This window comes from Pinus tabuliformis, chromosome 5_2 (genome assembly GCF_031772625.1).
Source record: "Pinus tabuliformis cultivar Carrire ecotype Pingquan chromosome 5_2, CPIR1, whole genome shotgun sequence".
NCBI lineage: Eukaryota > Viridiplantae > Streptophyta > Pinopsida > Pinales > Pinaceae > Pinus > Pinus tabuliformis.
This window is the reverse complement of record NC_142306.1, coordinates 438,210,492-438,229,069: the sequence shown is the minus strand read 5'-3', so window position 1 is coordinate 438,229,069 and position 18,578 is coordinate 438,210,492.

Below are 18,578 nucleotides of genomic sequence, written 5' to 3'. Positions count from 1 at the left end.
GGATCTATCCTTAATTTATTGTTGTCATTGCTTTTGCCTTAAGAATATGACCTACCATCTAGAGAGGAAGCAGTCGTAATTTTTTTGTTTTCATATTTATATTTGAATAAGGAAATCATGTTAAACTGAGTAAATAATCAACACAATCTAATAACTAAAGTAATAAACAATTGGCACAAAATAGTAAATCCCAACTCATCTAAAAAATGATAAATAAAAAAGGCGGCCTAAAATATCAATGGTGATAAAAAATGGATATCAAATGAAATGCTCCTTAAATTAATTCTCAACTATCATTTTTCCAAACAACATAGAATCAAATATAAATAGCATAAGAAGGAGCTTGATGAAAAGAATGGAATTTATAAACTGACTAAGAGAATATATTTTTGCATTAAAGAACCCCCAAGAAAATAATGGCTACCTGTACTCCTAACGACTAAGTATTACAAGTATTACAGTGCTATACTTGACACTATACTTTGATATAACCCAAAGAATAATTAGGCACGCCATGAAGAGAACTATATAACATGTATGTTCAACTTGTTGTACCTATGTATTTTCTCATTTCAATATCACACCTAAAATTGACATTGACCAATACATATTTACAACATTTTATCTCTCCTAAAATCTTGAAATCTATCTTAATTTTTCCCTACCTAAAATCTCCAAAACTTGAAACAGGTTATTGAATTTCTTCTCACTGAAGCACTATATAATCCTCTTATGTGTAGTTAACTATGTTTTGCATTAAATATGTAAAGAGGAATTATCCTTCAAGACCCTCTCTTAAGGGTTCAATGATTCAATCTTTCTTGACTTCTACGAATATCAAGAAATTGAAATTTGTCCATGGAATATTAACCAAAGACATTATAAAGATCACCATAAAGGTAAACCTTATTTGTCAGCCTTTCAAGTGACTTCCTTGCTACAAAAAAAAGTTGTAAAGGTAGGAGATTAAAAAAACATCTGTCTACTATAAACATCTGTCTCCCAGATAACAACGTCTTTCAGGTGGATGGTTGGAGAGAGGCATATAGTCGGTGAGTAATGGTTTACTTGTCATGGAAGTTTCATAGCTAATGGATCTTTAGTCACAGAGAACTTCATTATCTTAAGGCCTAGATTGTAATACAAGCATCATGCCATCAATCACATCATAAAATCAAGCTATGAAATCTAAAAGTTAGGTTTTCAAACTGATCAAAATGAAATTGTTAATACATTCTAATCATCTATTTTTTTTTGTTTTGGGTTAGGCTAGAGTTGTATATAGTATCCAGTACAGAGAGAGGGTACACAAGTAACTTCATATTTGGTACTGGGTGTGGAAACACATGTTTCAAACCTAGGTCATCATTGTGACAAACACTACAACTTGCAACTACACCAAAGCCAAAATGACTAATTATTCATAATTAGTTTCTTATCCCAAAAGCGATAATTTGCCAACATGACTCTCTGAAATTGAAGTCATTTCAATCAGTGAAATTAATGTAAACATTTTTCATGTTACAGTTTCTATATCTATATTTTGTGTCTTTTATTTTTAACATGGAATAATTTTATTGGCCTCTTAAACCATGCACAACTATCATATGTAAGCATCTATTATGCAACATAATTGTCAGAAAGCTTCCTTCCTAGCTCACAGTAAATAAGTTGACATGACAATCACTTAACTCATTTATCTACATAACACTAAATCTGAAATCATATATACAATCAGTACATCTAAACTTAATCAATATCCTCTAACAAGTACTTGCACTTTGATCTCCTACATCCACTAACTCTTGTAGTATCAACTTATTCATCTAGATGAACAGTGACCACTAAGAATTGTTCTTAAGAACTTGTCCCCATTAATTCATATCATGAGTGCTCTTGATATGTGTCTTATGGAATTTTGACTAAAAATTGCACAAACTAGTCTTCCTTCCAAAAGCACCAAAAGATCATCCAAATATGAAATAATTTTAGAAACATCTAAGAGAAGGGAACAAGATAAAAACAACAACAAAAATCCATAGGTCATAAAAAACTTGTGTTAAGCCCGAAAACAAATTCAAAATGAACTCATACATCCTAAGTGAGAAGAAAATAAAAAAATGTAGGTAATGTTTTAGATGGATTGTTTAGTAGAAAAACCCTCCTTTGAATTGGAAGAACTACTTCTAATGAGAACATGTTAGATTATTTATCAATATTCTTACAAACTATGGTCTAACATTATAGTTGTTTCAGTTCCAAATCAAACAGTTATATTATTTATAAATTCATGGGAGAGAACACACCTCTAGAATTATGTTAACTATTAGGGTTCATCATTAATAAGACTTTTGTTGTTGTGACAGTTGACAATTAGTAGTTGTTGGAATCATAGGTGTAATCTAGATTCTATACATGTGGCCATAGGCAATTCATATGTATCACTAGTGTACTTATGTAATCATAGCTAAAGTCATGCTTTATTCTTTCATTGTGTCACTAGGTATGGCTAAGGACCAAGGTTGATATATCCAACTTCGATATGTAGGTTATCCTTCCCTACTCACTTCACTGTTGTTTTTTAAGTTCATTTGCCTACTCATGCTAATATTTTAGTGATCAAACTTGGCATGCATAAAATTTGGTAAACAAAGGAGTATCAATGGTTTTTCATTTGCTTTTTCTGGCTAGAAATAAATGTATTAGGGATGTTAGCACCCATTTTTTTTGCACTGTTATAGAGCTCTTATCCACTAATCTCAATGCACACAGCATTAGGGATCACATTGATTATTTATTTCAAAACTTTTCATCCTTTTTTCAGCCACTATGGGTTGGTCTATTTTTTGTGACTGCAAAACCAGGGTTTTGGCTATGCCTTTTCAACAACCATTTAAACTTTTTTCTGTTGGCATCAGTTTTTTATAATTTTGGAACTAGGGTTTCCATATCTCATTCTTTTCCTGTAGTATTTGGATATTTTAGCTTGTGACATTGCCTGACATTGCCCCAAGTGTTATGGAACTAGCATTTCCAGATCTAATTCTTTCTCTATAGTGATCTTGATATTTTTGGCTAGATGCATTGACCTAAGGGTTGTATATTTAGGATTTCTTGAAACACCTCTTGTTTAGCATTTCTTAGGGTTTTAACCCACGTTCAAGGGTTCACTACATAAGCTACTCCAGAAGTCTTCTTGGATCATCTATTTTCAAGGCTCGTTTTATCATTTGGTCCAAAGTGTTTTTGTCATCGCCAACATGACTACGAGTTCTTATATATTCTCATAGGATTTATCCTTATACAAGGATTGTGTTTCTCTTCTATGGTTCCTTGCTTATATCTAAGGACTTTTATCCTCTTTACAATACCACCAATTTCTTCGGTATGTTTTTTCCTTCTCTTCAAATCCTAACATTATATTCTTACTCATTCTTTGTAGCAATATTTTTCTAATATGAAGTGATTAAACCTACAGGCGCCCAAACCTTGTGTTGCAACCTATTGTTTCTTAGATGGATTTTCTCTCACTTGTGCACTTGATCTTTCTCTCTCAAGTGCATTAATGGATAGCTTCATAACATATTTAATGTTGGATTTTTGTTTTATTGAAGGCTTTTGGGTAGAAAATTATGGTTCTATTCAATCTCCTCTTTCTTTTTGTGATCCCAACAGTAGTTTTCAACTTGTTTAATGAAATTGTGTTCTACATATTTTCACAGCGTGTGATAACATATTATCTTTCTCTGTGGTATCTTATAGTAATGTCAAATGTTATAGTCCCAAATTCAAATCATTAAATTAGTTGTATACCTTCAAATAAATAATTATTGGAGAGTATCACAAAGTATAAAAAGAGCCTTGCCTCCGATGATGCATATTCAGCCATGGCTAAATTTCTCCAAAGTTTGGCATGCCTAAGTAGGTGGAGAACCCAAGGAGCTCAAATATTATACTAGAGCCAAAGACACTTTTGAGGAATTTTTGAGGCAATTGAATACTTTAACTCCTATTCCCAAAAATATATAGGCATACTACCTCCAAGATAGTCATGCCTCTTCAGAATGGAAAGCAGTGGGGAGTAGCAGCATATACCATACCCTTTGTGCTCCAAGTGGGTTAGCTGTAAATTCACCAGTAAAGAAAAATTTGGTCAAAAGACCACAAGAATGACAATGTAAGAAGTTGATTAAGACAGTCAGTCAACTAAAGATGACCTAGCGACCCTATCTGCTAGACTTTAGTTGTTGTGACTATTGACATTTAGTGATTTTCAACTTATTTTTGTTGAGCCTGAACTATATATTTTAAATTCAAACAATAACATGCTCTTCTTAGGGAAAAGAGAATGTTCTAATGCACATCAATGAAGTGATATTCATTCCCATTTAAGAATCACCTTTCAAGGTTAATGGGAAGGAGAAAAATATTCATCTCCAATAATGATGGATAAGATTCAAGAAAAAATTTTATGATGTTGGCCTAAAAAGGGAGATTAAATAAGAACAAAATCTACTAACTCAGAATGTTTTATGTTCCTGACTCAACTCAAGGCAGGGTCACAGAAGAGAGCACAAACTCTTTTGCATTTCTACGAAATCAAAGATAAAATGTTTCAGAAATTTGTAACTTAGCTCATGGTTGGACCCCACAAAATGTCATATCCACTTTAACTACATAGAAACAATTTAAAACAAATTAAATTATCCAAGAACCACCTACAGTATCTACACAAAAAGTCAAGATATATGAAATAATTAAGTACATGAAAAAGTAATACTAATGCAAGACCAATAGTTACAAGACTACAAGATCAATCAAAATCATTGGTAACAAACAAATCAATGTATTTGTATAACTTATTTGTATTTTGTGTGTGAAGAACCATGATAAAAATGTGAATATGATTGTCGGAAATAAAATTTCCAATACTGGAAATATTGGAATGTGTAGAACACATAGGGCCTAAGTTGACAAGATATGAAGGATGCAGAGACAGGGATAAGGATAGGTGTTGGGCCCAAGACACCAACCAAATTTAACTAAAACAATAAAACTTAAAACAAAATATATTATGCTTCATTAACTAGTGATATTTTAAGACTCGAGAGTGAGAGGATAGGCTGACATGATGTAGAAAATGGAATAATAATTTAGAACTAAAGAAAAAATAATAATCAGAACACAAAACTTTGTTTTTAGCCTTGATCCATAAAGAAAAAGTGTTTTTTTACTACATGTAGGTTGCTGCTACTGCTACCAAATATCAATTATCTATTGTTGTTAACCATTTTTTATTTTTTACAGGGCATATGACCATAACATGGGATGCCCCCTAACTTTAGATTTTGCACCATGTGGACATCAGGTAGCAAGCCAAGGGGCATCCTAAGTTGTTCAGGGCATTTTTGTACCTTCCTCCCCTCTCCGTGACAAATTTTGATTCATAAATATAGGAGATTATATTAAAGTATGGAACTTCTTGAAAGAAATTTTTTAACAATAAGTACTCATTCTAGTTTTAACCTTAACTCGCTTGGAATGAATACTCAGAAAATCTGACTGTATCTTGAGGTAAACTCTTGTTGGCAATAGAACATAATGGTTTTCTTACTGTTGATACAAATGGTTATTGTTGTTAAGCCTAATTTTAACTATGATATGTTACCATAGGACATGTCCCCAAGATTTGGACAAATCCCTTAGACCATAGGATGTGTTCCTAAATCCCAGGGATGCATCCTCCTACAACATGGTATAGATAAAAATAGGCTTAACAACAATACTCATTCACATCAATAGCAAGAAAATCATCTTGTTGTGTTTCCAACAACATTATCTTGTGATACCCTAGACTCCACCATATTTGGTAAAAATGTAAAAAAATCATGTGTAACCCCAATGCCAAAAAAAATTTCATGAAGTTCCGTGATACATAGCTGACAAGACTCTAGATGCTAAAATGACAAGAAAATTTCATGAAATTTTGAGAATTGTCAAGCATGTTTTAGACTCTCAGCCTTCATGTCTCTACTGGGCTAAACATATCCATGAATGCAAGTGAGAGGCTAGTAATATAAAACAAGACATGGAAACAATCACAAAAGCACCTACACTCAATAGTGGAAAGAATGAAATTCTAGAAAGAGGGAAAAGGCTCACTACGGATACCAAGGGTGAAGAATTCCTAATGGGAGGAACAACACTTACTGAGGAATATGGTTCACCATTCTTACTGTTACAGTTAGGGAATTTACCAGATTGACTGAAGGTCTATTTCCTAGTGTCATGGAACACTCTGTTTTAATGATGGCTTTGGTCTTGTTCCCATGGAACTGTAGTTGCATCTAGCTTAATCAATATGAAAGGGTTTCCCTGCACATGATAAGGATGAGAGTTTCCTTTATTTCTCCTTTGGGCTATATTTCAAAATTATAACCATCAGCCATCGACATGTTGAAGGGATCACACACCTTTCAAGCAAAGCCCATTTTTCTGCAGGATTATCCATACGCATTGTTACAGGTATCACCCCTTCATTCAGAAGTCAATTTTCCATATCATAATTATGGTTCTTCAATGACTTAGGGCCTCTTGGTGCAGTCACAAGTAGTATCAACATTATAACATATCCTTCAAAATTTGAGTATATCTTCTTGCTGGAAATCAAAACAACCTCACTTCAGAAACAACAAACAATGTAAAGTAGGGTGAAATTTTAGATCTGTGTGGAGGGCATCAAATCCTCATCCCTTGGTACATTTATTCCTGATATGTCATTCCCTTTCTAATATTGATGAAATTTTATAGGTATGTATGAGCAGAAAGAGTTCTCTCAGTGCTTAATCAATTTTGAATTTGTATGGCTTCTCACATTCGTCCCCATGTGAGTATCAGTTATTACTATTGTTAAATTGTATAAATCATATAGACAAGGGCCTAAAAACAGAAGGTCTATGTAAACTAGTTTTGCAGTGCTTACTTTTGATATTCATAAACAACTTGCATTATGTTATTCTTTAATCCCTCCTCCTAGTTTTTTATGAGGTCAATTTTATTAGTGCTTCCAAAGGAAATCTAAAGAAAATGGGATGAGGAAAAATTACCTTTAAAAATAAGAGGAATGTTAGATCATTCTAAGAGAGTCCTCGTCTAATGAGAGAAATTCAAGCTCTAATTGTTTGCTTGAAAGTTTGTTTAGGTGTTGAAGTCAACAAAATCATAACCAAGTGGGACTCAAACTTGGTTGTCATTCCATGTGAAGGAAATGGGATACGAAGATATTCATTGCCACATTGATACCCCACAAACCATTGACAATAAAAATTGTTGTTGTATAAATCTTAGCTCCTTAAATGAATAGCATTTTGAAATTTCACATGGATAGGCAATTGAAAAACTATCATTTTTTCCCATAAATAAGACCTCACTACCAAATTTCAGAGAAACACCACTTATTGATGATAAATGCCTTCAATCATACACCACACATGTATTTTTAATCATTCATCGATTTCTCTAAGGTATTCTAGTATAGCCGAAGTGGAGTAAGTTGGAATTCTTAGATTCTATAGGAGGAAAATTATAATACTCATATAATATTAAAATCTCTCAAACAGGAAGCATAGAGAAGCATAGTCAATGTTGGGCATGCAGTCAAGATGAATCAAATAAAAGTTGGCCTTCATTGTGAATATAAAGCTAAGCAATTTGCTTGGGCAGATACAAAGAGATGGTTGGGTTGTATATATCAAGAAATTCAGATAAACAACATATATTTTGTATAAGAAGAACAATATACCTCCTCATCAATAGTTCATATTATCTCCATGTGTTGTGGAAGAAGATTTTGCATAATCTTAAAAGGCCACTTCTCCAATGCTTCAGGAAGCACAATATGATTTGTGTATGTCATTGTTCTGTAATATAAATGTGTGCATTTCTTACTAAATATTTCTGAAAATCCTGTTTTGAACAGAAATTATATACAACTCAAAGATACCCAAATGTTTGACACTATAGGGAGACAAATGATCTTAGGCTTAAAATATAGAACAATTTTAACCCTCATGGTTTAAAAGCCACAGTCGATCTTGTTTGAAAATGTAGAACAATTCAAAATTTTACCTTTGAGTAATATTCTAGGCTTTCTCTCAAATAATATCTTCCACATCAATAAAGATCCGCATCAACTCAGGTAAAAAATTGTTGGATGTGTCATTCATCTGAATTGCAACCTTTTCTAGAAACTCTTCACAATTCAAACTATGTCCAAAATGTCCTTTGAAACTAGAGATAATATCTTGAAGAGAAGTTGATCACAGTGTATAATGTTGCTTCAAACGAAGAGAGTTTCCCTTAGTAGATTCATCCCCTGGATATAAAACATAGAAACTATGTTGCATGCAAGAAATCCTTAGTAGATGGACATCTAGTCCAACCCAGAATTAGTTCGTATTTAGGAGACAACATTAAACAATAAAAAAAATTATAGAAGAATCATTCCATGGATAGTGCACCATATCTTTGTGCATGAGAAGAATTTGTGATGAACATATGGTAAAAGCTAAATTTGGATCGTATTCACCAGATATTAGATGTAGGTTCACCTCCAAAGATGCAATTGTTATCGATTTTAGAGGTTCCATATTCAACTTGATCAAAGATTCCAACATAGAAATTCTTAAACAACAGTTGGACCTTTTGTGTTCAACAATTCCTAATCATCTTGGGAAGAAATATTAATCCTGTGTTATAGGTAATTTCCTTATCAGATGACATGGCAATCTACTCCCCACAATATTTGAGGTTTTATAGTTCCAGGTTGTTAAAAAAAACCTACACTCTTGAACATCTTACTAAACTAGATACATAGTTGTATGATGATATCAAAGGAATTATTTTATACAAGATAAACCACTTAGGTTTACCCAATTGATTATGTGGACACCAGAAAATTACATAAGGTATATTTATTACTTTGTTGAGGAATTGTTAGAGCATGTAGGAGTAACAACATTGTCCTTGCATTTACAAAGAAGCAAGAGATAAAAAAATCAGTATACCCTATTCATTCTATGCATCAAATACAAAATATAATTTAGTCTTGCACGCAAAAGGAAAATTATCAATATAGGCCCACCTTCATGTGTTTTACACAGAAACACCTTATAAGCAGTGATGAAGATATTCCCTTAACATGATGCAAACAAAAGATTCTCTCCAAGGTTATTATTTTCCTAGTAATGGCTCAATTTATTAAATAAGCCAACTTAAATGTTATTATTTTCTTTGAATTTTTTCCCAACCTATAACACATTAGCATTACTTCACATTACACAACTCCCTCATAGTGGGTTGTAGAATAAACCAAGGCAATTATTCCAATATTTACAATATTTAATCTTGTTTCACAAGCTTAATTCAACATCTTAATTTGCATTTGCCTCGAACGGGGTGACAGAGATTCGTTGGCCAACAACTGACATGCCATAGGCAATTGGTGACAAACCCATCAGCTTATATAACACCCCTCCTCATGAACACACAATTAATAGGATGTTAATATTAGGTGATTGATTGCACTTATAGAACCAAGGTGCATCTACAGCCTGGGATGGAAGGTATCTCCATGTGTGTGTCACATGTGTAATTACTAATGCTAATAAACTGAAATTTAGCCCAAAAAAAATATGAATTCCCACATCTAATGTCAAAAGAAGATTTAGTATGTTGAAAATAAGTTTACAAAGAAAAAGTAAAAAAAGGAGGGAAAAAAAACCTAACTTTTATTTCTTTTAATTCATTATCACAATGTAAGAAAATAAACTAGCATAGTCAATCCTAATACCATAGTTTTTAAGTGGCAAGAAATTTGCAGCTGGATTTTTTTTGTTCCTCTCATTGCTTAATATATATGTGGTTAAGATGGATCTATGCTAGTCAACGTTGATGTTGGTATTTCAAAAGGAATTTACCTTAGTACATATGTATTTAAACACATTTTCAACATTATAGAGGACATGGAATAACAAAAGACTCAGTAATCATCAGGCATATCATCATCATTAGAGAGGATACAAGACAAATTCAAAGGGTTATTGCTATCTTCAAATATAATTATTAAAAGGGATGTGGAATAACATTTCAAAATGCTTCCACTAACCCCAAGACAGAATATCCCTAGAGAACTTGATGACTAGCATAAACCGACCTTGGCTACATTAAGCTAGGCCTCTGTTGCTTTCTTGTGTTCATATGGAATGAATGCTTGAGGACCAAAATATTCGGCACGAAATTATGTTTATCACACATGTAAATTGAATATGGTTTTGGTGTTATAGCCAGGGATTGGAACATCATATGCAATTGCCTTAGATCCTCCCCACCAACCCATCATTTTGTCCCATTAGGCCTATTCTCAACTTTTCCAAAAAAATTAATAAGGTATGAAACATCATGCCTTGTAATTTCCCAAGGATTCCCCATCTGCAAGCCATCAGACAGATTAGCTAGTCTCAATCTAACCTTTCTTGAAATTTTCTTCTAGATCATCCTCTTGGAAAAAATTAATGCAAAATGATATAATGCAATTAAAATTTCTCAAAATCAGCAATAGATATGCACAAGCTATCTTTCACTATTGTGATTGAAATGTGATAAAGAAGTTGGATGAAATTTTATCAATGTATACAACATAAATGATTAAAAGTCTCAGAAAATATACTTCAACTTTATTCAACAAATTTGATTAAGATAATACAATATGTGCATCACCATTCATCACATACAATACATTACCTCCATCCAAATTTCAGCAACTTCCTCCTGACCATCTTTTGTTATATTCTGATGGAAAAATCCATACTTGTATCGAAGTCCATAGCCCCATGCAGGATAATCAAGTGTTTCCAAGGAGTAGAAGGCTATGTTTCCCCCACCTATGTCTAAGTCCATAGATTTACATTGATGCTTACACTGAAGTACAATTGCAGCCAACCAAACTGTGTGTTAAAATTTGCAACTATATTGAATCATCCATGTTTCCCCTAGAGCATGAAAGTGGGTTGGTAAAACGGTAATGAAAAGGAAGTGAAAATTCAACCTAAAACCATGTCCAAAAAAATCTTGGGTTAACGACATTTCCAAAAATCATATTCAATTGTTTGATCTTTACTGCACAAGTTGCATGAAGTGTTTGTAACTGTAACACCAACTTTATGAAGTCTGGTCTTGACAATGAATCAATGATGAAGCAAAAGAAATCTCCATACTTTGTGTTTGAAAGAAAAATGAGATTTTCAAATGCATTGGCCCATCTGTGACCATTGTGCCTCCCCAGTCCTCAACCCCACCTTTTGTTCAAGCATGGGAAAAGTTGGAAGTGTGAAATATAGATCATAGAGGTCCTTTTCCACATATATAAGAAAGGTCTCCCACTCTGCCATTGCAAATCCCCCCGAAAGGAACATGATCATGATGTTGCATTTTAGAGAGACACTTGTTTGAAATCATACGGCAGACACCCTTTGAAAAAAATTGTCTAACCAATGCACTTTTTAAGCATGGTTAAGATAGGGGTAGGTATTCCATTATTTGTGATCATGGTTCCATCAATCCTTCCATAAGAGAAGATCTTTTTGGCCAATTGTTTCCTTGGAAACGTGGTTAAGAGTCTAAGTTGTCTAGTTGAGGATGTGTTACCACCCAAACTAACAGGGTTGCCAAGGTCCTTGCAACTTTCTAAGATGGCATAGACAGGACAAGTCCCCACTGTCACCTTGGCACAAGTCCCCACTCTTTTATCCTAACTCCTCCTAGAATGACTATTGGAGGACACCTTGAAACAAGTGCTTCAACCCAAAATTAGAAGACTAGTGCTTGAGTTGAGTCTTGGGTGAAGAGAGGAATTAGTTGTTTGTTGTTTTAATGATATGGAAATGTGAATTATGCAGGAAATAAATGCATACCAATAGTATAATTCTTTCGGAGTCGAAATACTATTTCCCCCATCCATGTTCAGAGTTAAGATAGCTTAAAGGTTATAATTTTTGCATGATTTCTTCCATAACCTAAATATGTCTTGACTTCTCCCCCATGCCTTATCCAACAATATCAATAGGTTCTCCCATCATTGCTTCTTGGGAAGCCTCCAAGATACTACAACTAGCCATAATTTTTCAAGCTTATTTACACATTTCAAGTAAAGCTAGATGTAAAACCCGAACAAGCATTGGTTAAGTTAATAGGTGATTGGATTTCAACCCTGTCTAATGTTATATTTTTCTAGTGATACTGGTGGCTACATTAGTAGCCTGTTTTTATTTTATATAATGCCCAATGCACATTTATTGTTCATATTAATAGTTAAAGAAAACATTCTATTTGAAAAAACATAGAATACAGGTAAAACAATGCACCAAAGAACACAAGGAAATTCATTTCACACGTGTGGAACAATAATTATTACTTTAGTCCAAATGTTGTGATTTATTCTAGCATATGTTGTCAAAAGTTGATTTCTTTTACTTTAGTTGGATTTTACTAGAGACTATTCCCATGTCTATGCTTAGATCTTAGGTTCAAGAAGAGACTTAACCATATGGGAAAAAAGTCTACCCAATCTATAACATAGCTAGTTTTTCCATTGTTGGGTACATGATTTTCCCATTACAAAATTTGTTTCCACTCAATGCCTTTATATGGGTTGAACTATTCAACCTACTAATAGAATTTAGCAATATTTTAATTTCCATAGTCCAAGCACTTGGTCATATTTCTTGTCGAGATCTGTTAAGATACCAAAGAAAAGAGAAATTGTGCAAGTTAACCCATAACAATGACTTGAGGAAGAAATTGAAAGTTGAATTAGGGAGTATCTAAAAACAAAAGGTAAGTTATGTGAACATTTGTATCCATGCTTTAGATGATAGGAAACTGAGCACAAGATCATAAATTTGTTGTTTCATGCCAAAACTTGGGGTTCATGACTTAGATACTAGGAAACCAAACACAACATAAAAAAATTGTTGTTTAATGCAACAAAGTGAAAGGAGACAACTATATCTATTAACACTTCTCCCTAAGATTGACATCTAGACTCTATAATAAGAAAATGTACTAGAGCAAGGTCATGTCCTTCAACTTCTCAATGACTATTCAAGGCTATGACAATTGGAACTCCAAGCAGCCTCAAGTCAAGGAAGTTTTCCAAACAACCTACTTGTTCCAAACATTGTTTCATCAGACACATCAAACAAACAAAAGAATTCATAATGTGGTGGTGAAGACCTCATCATCTACTCTTATTGAGAGGAGAAAATATATTTTGCTCTCACAAAGAGAAATTTTTAGCACATGCATGAAATTATGACATGTCAAAGTATTTTTACCCTAAACAACAAAAAGTAAGTCCCGATAATAACTAGTGTTATTAGAATTGGTGATTCAAAAAAACAACATTTCTTAGTTTTTGCAAAATTTTTCCATTTTTTGCCATTTTTTTCTTGACTTATTTTTCAAATCCTTGCTAATTTATTGCTATACACTATTTTTGAAAAATCAAAAATAAGTTAATAACCCACTCAACATATTTGTCTTCCATAATGGGAAGAAAGGAATAAAGTGTGAACAAATCATATATGTACAAGGTTAGCAACTTAGCACAATCCAAACTGATGGTCAAAATGACTCAACATACAATCACTCTTTACATATCCTAAGCTTATGAGACATTAAACTCAATTTTAACACGATGACAATGCTTGGAGTCACATGAGATAGAATCAATAAATTTCTTTGAGATCAATGAAGAAAAGGGTTGTGTAGACATACTCCCAGCAATGCATTTCAAAAAGAATGTTTTCATGTCAATAAGATATTGTCCTAAATCAGTGAGTTTTTTTCAATTTCAATAGAAATGAGGTTTGTAACATTGGAAAAATTTAAAAATGGATTGACAAATATAATATCATTTGGGTTTGTGAAGCAAGGTTGAGTATCCAATATTACCCACATGTTATCCCATTCACCAAAAATATTTCCTAAGAGCCACTAATCTCCAATATAAAAGACCTAAGTCATTTCATATAAAACCTTATTTTATGTTTGTAGGTGAACTTATGACAACCACAACACCAAAGAAAGCTATAATGTTTTTCAAATAAACTATTTTGGCAAGATACTTCCCATTATCACTATGCAACAAGCATGCCCTTTCCCAATATGAGAATATCACAATGCAATGTAATCGGATTACAACACTCTAAAAATATCCCTTCAACTGAGAAGTCATGGATGAGGATTATTTGTTATTCTAAAGTCAACTAAGACTTGAAATGAGCACCAACCACTTAAGACAACCCACTTTCACAGGAAAGATGGCCGTGAAGGGGAAAATGTGTCCCTCGAGGATTTGAACCTTGGTGAGGACTGTGAAACACCCCTTATTTACCATCTAACTAAGACCCCATGGTGACACAGTTTAAAATGTTTACCTTAAGGTAAATATAAATTTGATCATGTTATTGGTCCCACAATTTATCATTACATTTGTAATAACTTAGCCTCATTTCAGTAAATGGTAAATGGAGACAGTTGAGAACAAACCTGATTATCCCAAGAAGTGGCCACTAAATAGTTATCTTTTAAACTGAAAGAGATGCTTGAGATATTATCATTTGGGGGTTGCATGATCTGAAAAACAAATAATTTGTGAAGATAATCATCTTATTGTGTTACCTAATTCATGAATATGATGTAACACTATTCTGTAATAGATTACTAGTAAAACAATATAACATGACCCGTGCATAAAATACCCACAAATAGCAACAAAAATAAATAAAATGTCTAGACTTTAAGAGGTCAAACACATTTTCTTGTGCTCACCTATAGTAAATCTATATTGACATTATGAAAATGGATGCTATATAAAATATGAATGTTAAGAATCCCAATGGGTTTGGGGTTGATGGCCCTTGCCTAGCATCATGAAATAGCCATGGGGAACATGGAGGTAGGGGTTGGACTTGTTGCTCCTAGAGATGAATATTTGGTGCTCATCTTACAAACCAAACCCAACCCTTGTTCTCCTTAAGGCCTAGGAAGCAGTGATTTTAAACCATTAGCCAAGGTTCCATTCCCAAGGGCTTTACTAGGCATCTATGGGGGCACCTGGAGGTAGATGTTGAAATTATGGCACATGGAGATGAATACCAAGTGCATGTATTACAAGCCCAATCCCACTCCTTAATTCTAACTTCTTCTTGAATCTTGGGAAGCAAATAGCTCAACAACATTGGCCAAAGTTCAATTACCAAATGCTTTACCAAAAAATCACGAGGGAACATGGAGGTAGGAGTTAAATTAGGGCACATATTTCGTATTACATACCCAAGCCCACTCCGATGTTCTCCTTAAGACCTGTGGAGTGGAATCTTTACACCATCGACATAGGCTCCATTCCTAAGGGCTTTAACCAGCACCTTAGGGTAGTCTTAGGGAGCCTTAAGGTTAGGATCAAACTCATGGCATCTAGATATTAGGGCCACATGTTTATATTAAAAATTAAAGCATGCCTTTATGTTTTGGTTTTTCATGAAATGGACATTCAAGTGCACTTGATTCAACCTGAGTTTAATTTTCCTAAAAAACATGTTAATGCAACCAATTGTTGTGTTATATTTTCATATGTATCCATGTGGAGACAATGTTTTGTGGAGGTTAGAAACAAATCCCCCTTCCTTTGTAAAGTTCAAATTGTATAAATCTATAAATATAGTGACTAGACAAGGGCATAAAGGCGATTTTTTTCTAAACACCTACCAAAAAATAATTGAGAAATTATATACTAGTTTGAATGCAAGTAAATTTTCTCTCGACAAACATCCTTGAAGGAATTACAACCAAATTATGATCTTAATTAAAGTCTTGTGTTGTAAATTATTTACTAGCATGGACCAATTGACCTTGAGAAAGCGAAGCCAACCTAAGTTAACTGCATTGAAACATGGTGCAAACTTTAAATGTAACGGGGAGAGTTGGTAATAGGCTCAAAACCATGGAATTGTACATTAGTCATATTTTTGGAGGTTATGACATACTCCATATTTACAAGAGGAAAAGCCTGGTACAAGAAATGCATATCTTGAAGGATTCATTGTGATTGTGATGACTTGTGGCAGCGTCAATGGTGCGCGAAGGTAGCAGCCATTGAAAAAAAATATTTGATGAATAACTTCTTGAATATGAGGAAGCATGAAAGAATGCCTAAATTCGCACTTATGACAACCTAGAATCCCCCAATCCTTCCTCATTTAAAAGTCCATGAAAACTATCACTGTACAAAATCTGTCAAAACATGTTTTAGAAAAAATGTTTAATAGACAAAACCCTCAAATATTCAGGAACCCTAGGCTCTGTAATTTTTCATGTACAAGTTTCCCTGGGCTTGTGCCTTAGCTTTTCCACGATAACCCTCCAAAGTTCAATTTTTTTACATATATCCATCTTGCCTCTTGAATTTTTAAAATCCACTTTTCTGTGGTCGGGGACCCTTGATCATATTTTCCATTCCCTTCAAACCGAGTGAGCTACGAAGGATTCTCACAACGGCCTTAGCAGTCGCAATGTTGGCCTTCTGAGCATTATTCAAACCTTCTGCTCCTGCTCCTTTAATATGATAAATGGCCTCCCAAACTCATCAAATTCCAATGTCATCCCTGCAAATAGTAACAGAATGTACAACAAAGATTAAAACCTAAACATGAAAACGTTGTTGTCAAAAAACCAATGGATTTTGAACCCCGAGACTTGAGGTTCTTGTACTCCTCTCTGTGTACAAGACTAAATGTGGGGTGGAAATGCATTGAAGTCCAAAGTGGAACATACCTTGGCACCATCAATGGACTGAAGATTCGATGGTGGAATTCGATATTGGATCTACTACTGGTAAAACCATAATTCGCAACTCTTTGAAATATCATTTTATCTCTCACCATAATTCACAACTCTTTGAAATCTCATTTTCGTTCTTGCCCTATGAAAAGCCAACATTTATGAAGTTATGGGTCGAGGGGATTTTGTAAATAAAAATTAAAGTTTAACTTTTTTTTAAATGCTAAAATTTTCCTTTGTGAAAAATAATTAGATATAATATTTTATTTTCACTTACATCAGATTTTGGTTGTATTTGAGAAACTAGAGGGTTCTTACATGTTTTTGGTAGTGTTTGAAAATATATAGTGCATGTTAGGTGGTATTTATCATAATAATAATCAAGGTTATCATTTCTAAATAATTATTTTTCTATTAAAGTTTATGGAGGCAAAATATGAGATGTTGGAAAGAAACAAGTGCTCTCAACTTAGTTGTATTGAAAACATTTAGTTGTTATTGCATATTAGGTGGGTGCAAACAAAATAGAGTATATAGTAAGTGGATTTAATAGTTAAAAAAAGTGTTAGTTTCTTAGAAGTCATATGTCAAATTTGGAAGGTGTATGATATGTGTCCTTTTTTAGGTTAAATATATTCAAATTGTTGTGTGAATGGGGTTGTAAAACCCTATGTTTTCATCTTGAGAAAATGGATTCCTCTCCTAGTCACTCGCATAGTTTAGGTTGTTATAAGAAAATGATATGCCTTGCTTTAAGATTTAAAAATTTCATTTTAAGTAGTGTGATAATGTCGTTTCAACAAGGCATCAAAAGAGGGAATGAGCTTGCACATTTTGGATGCTTGTGTTATGTTATGCTTGAAGCATGAGTGCATGTATAAGAAGACTCTAACAAGGGCTGAAGAGTTCAAATAGTTAGAGATGTTGGAGGGTTGTAGTCTCAATTAGAGGTGTCAACAAGTAATTTAAGTACTATGAGAACTTGTGAAGCAAACATAATAAATTTGACATGCTTCACGGAGGAAACTTGGTAGTGGTACCAAGTGAACATTTCTTTATCAAAGTTCATACCCTCTCCTTTGCGCTATCACTTTGCAAGACAAAGAAGAAATGTGAAATAGATGTGAAACCCACTAAAAATGTTGTCAAGGTTGTTGCAACATATATGGGTGGTTATGTTGTGTTTCAAAAGGAGGTGTTTGTGCACTACCATTTTTGATAATATGTCAACCTTTGAATTTAATTCCCTATGAATGTGATAAAAGGATATAACCCTAGAGAATCTAATAAGCTACGTAACTCTAATCATCCTGTGATCCAATAAAAAAGTGTTCAAGTATAATATTTTAGCCAATCTATAATAGGGTTTGAATCCCCTATCACTTGTAAGTTTATATTGTTGAAGTGACACAATTAAAATAACTAACATAAACCACTGATTTGTATTATTGTAGTTCTTGTTAGGTAGTTAGATTTTTGTTCCTAGATTAAATTAGTCATTCACGTTAGTCATTTTTTGTTGTATCACTTATTAGCTAGTCTATTTTACCTCGGGACTAAATTAGTCATTTAGGTTAGTTGTTTTTCATTGGGTCACTTAAAATTGCTAATTTTTTTGTAGTATTTCACTTGGAAAAATTGCAGTGACTAATTTTTTTAATCACCTCGTCACTAATTTCACC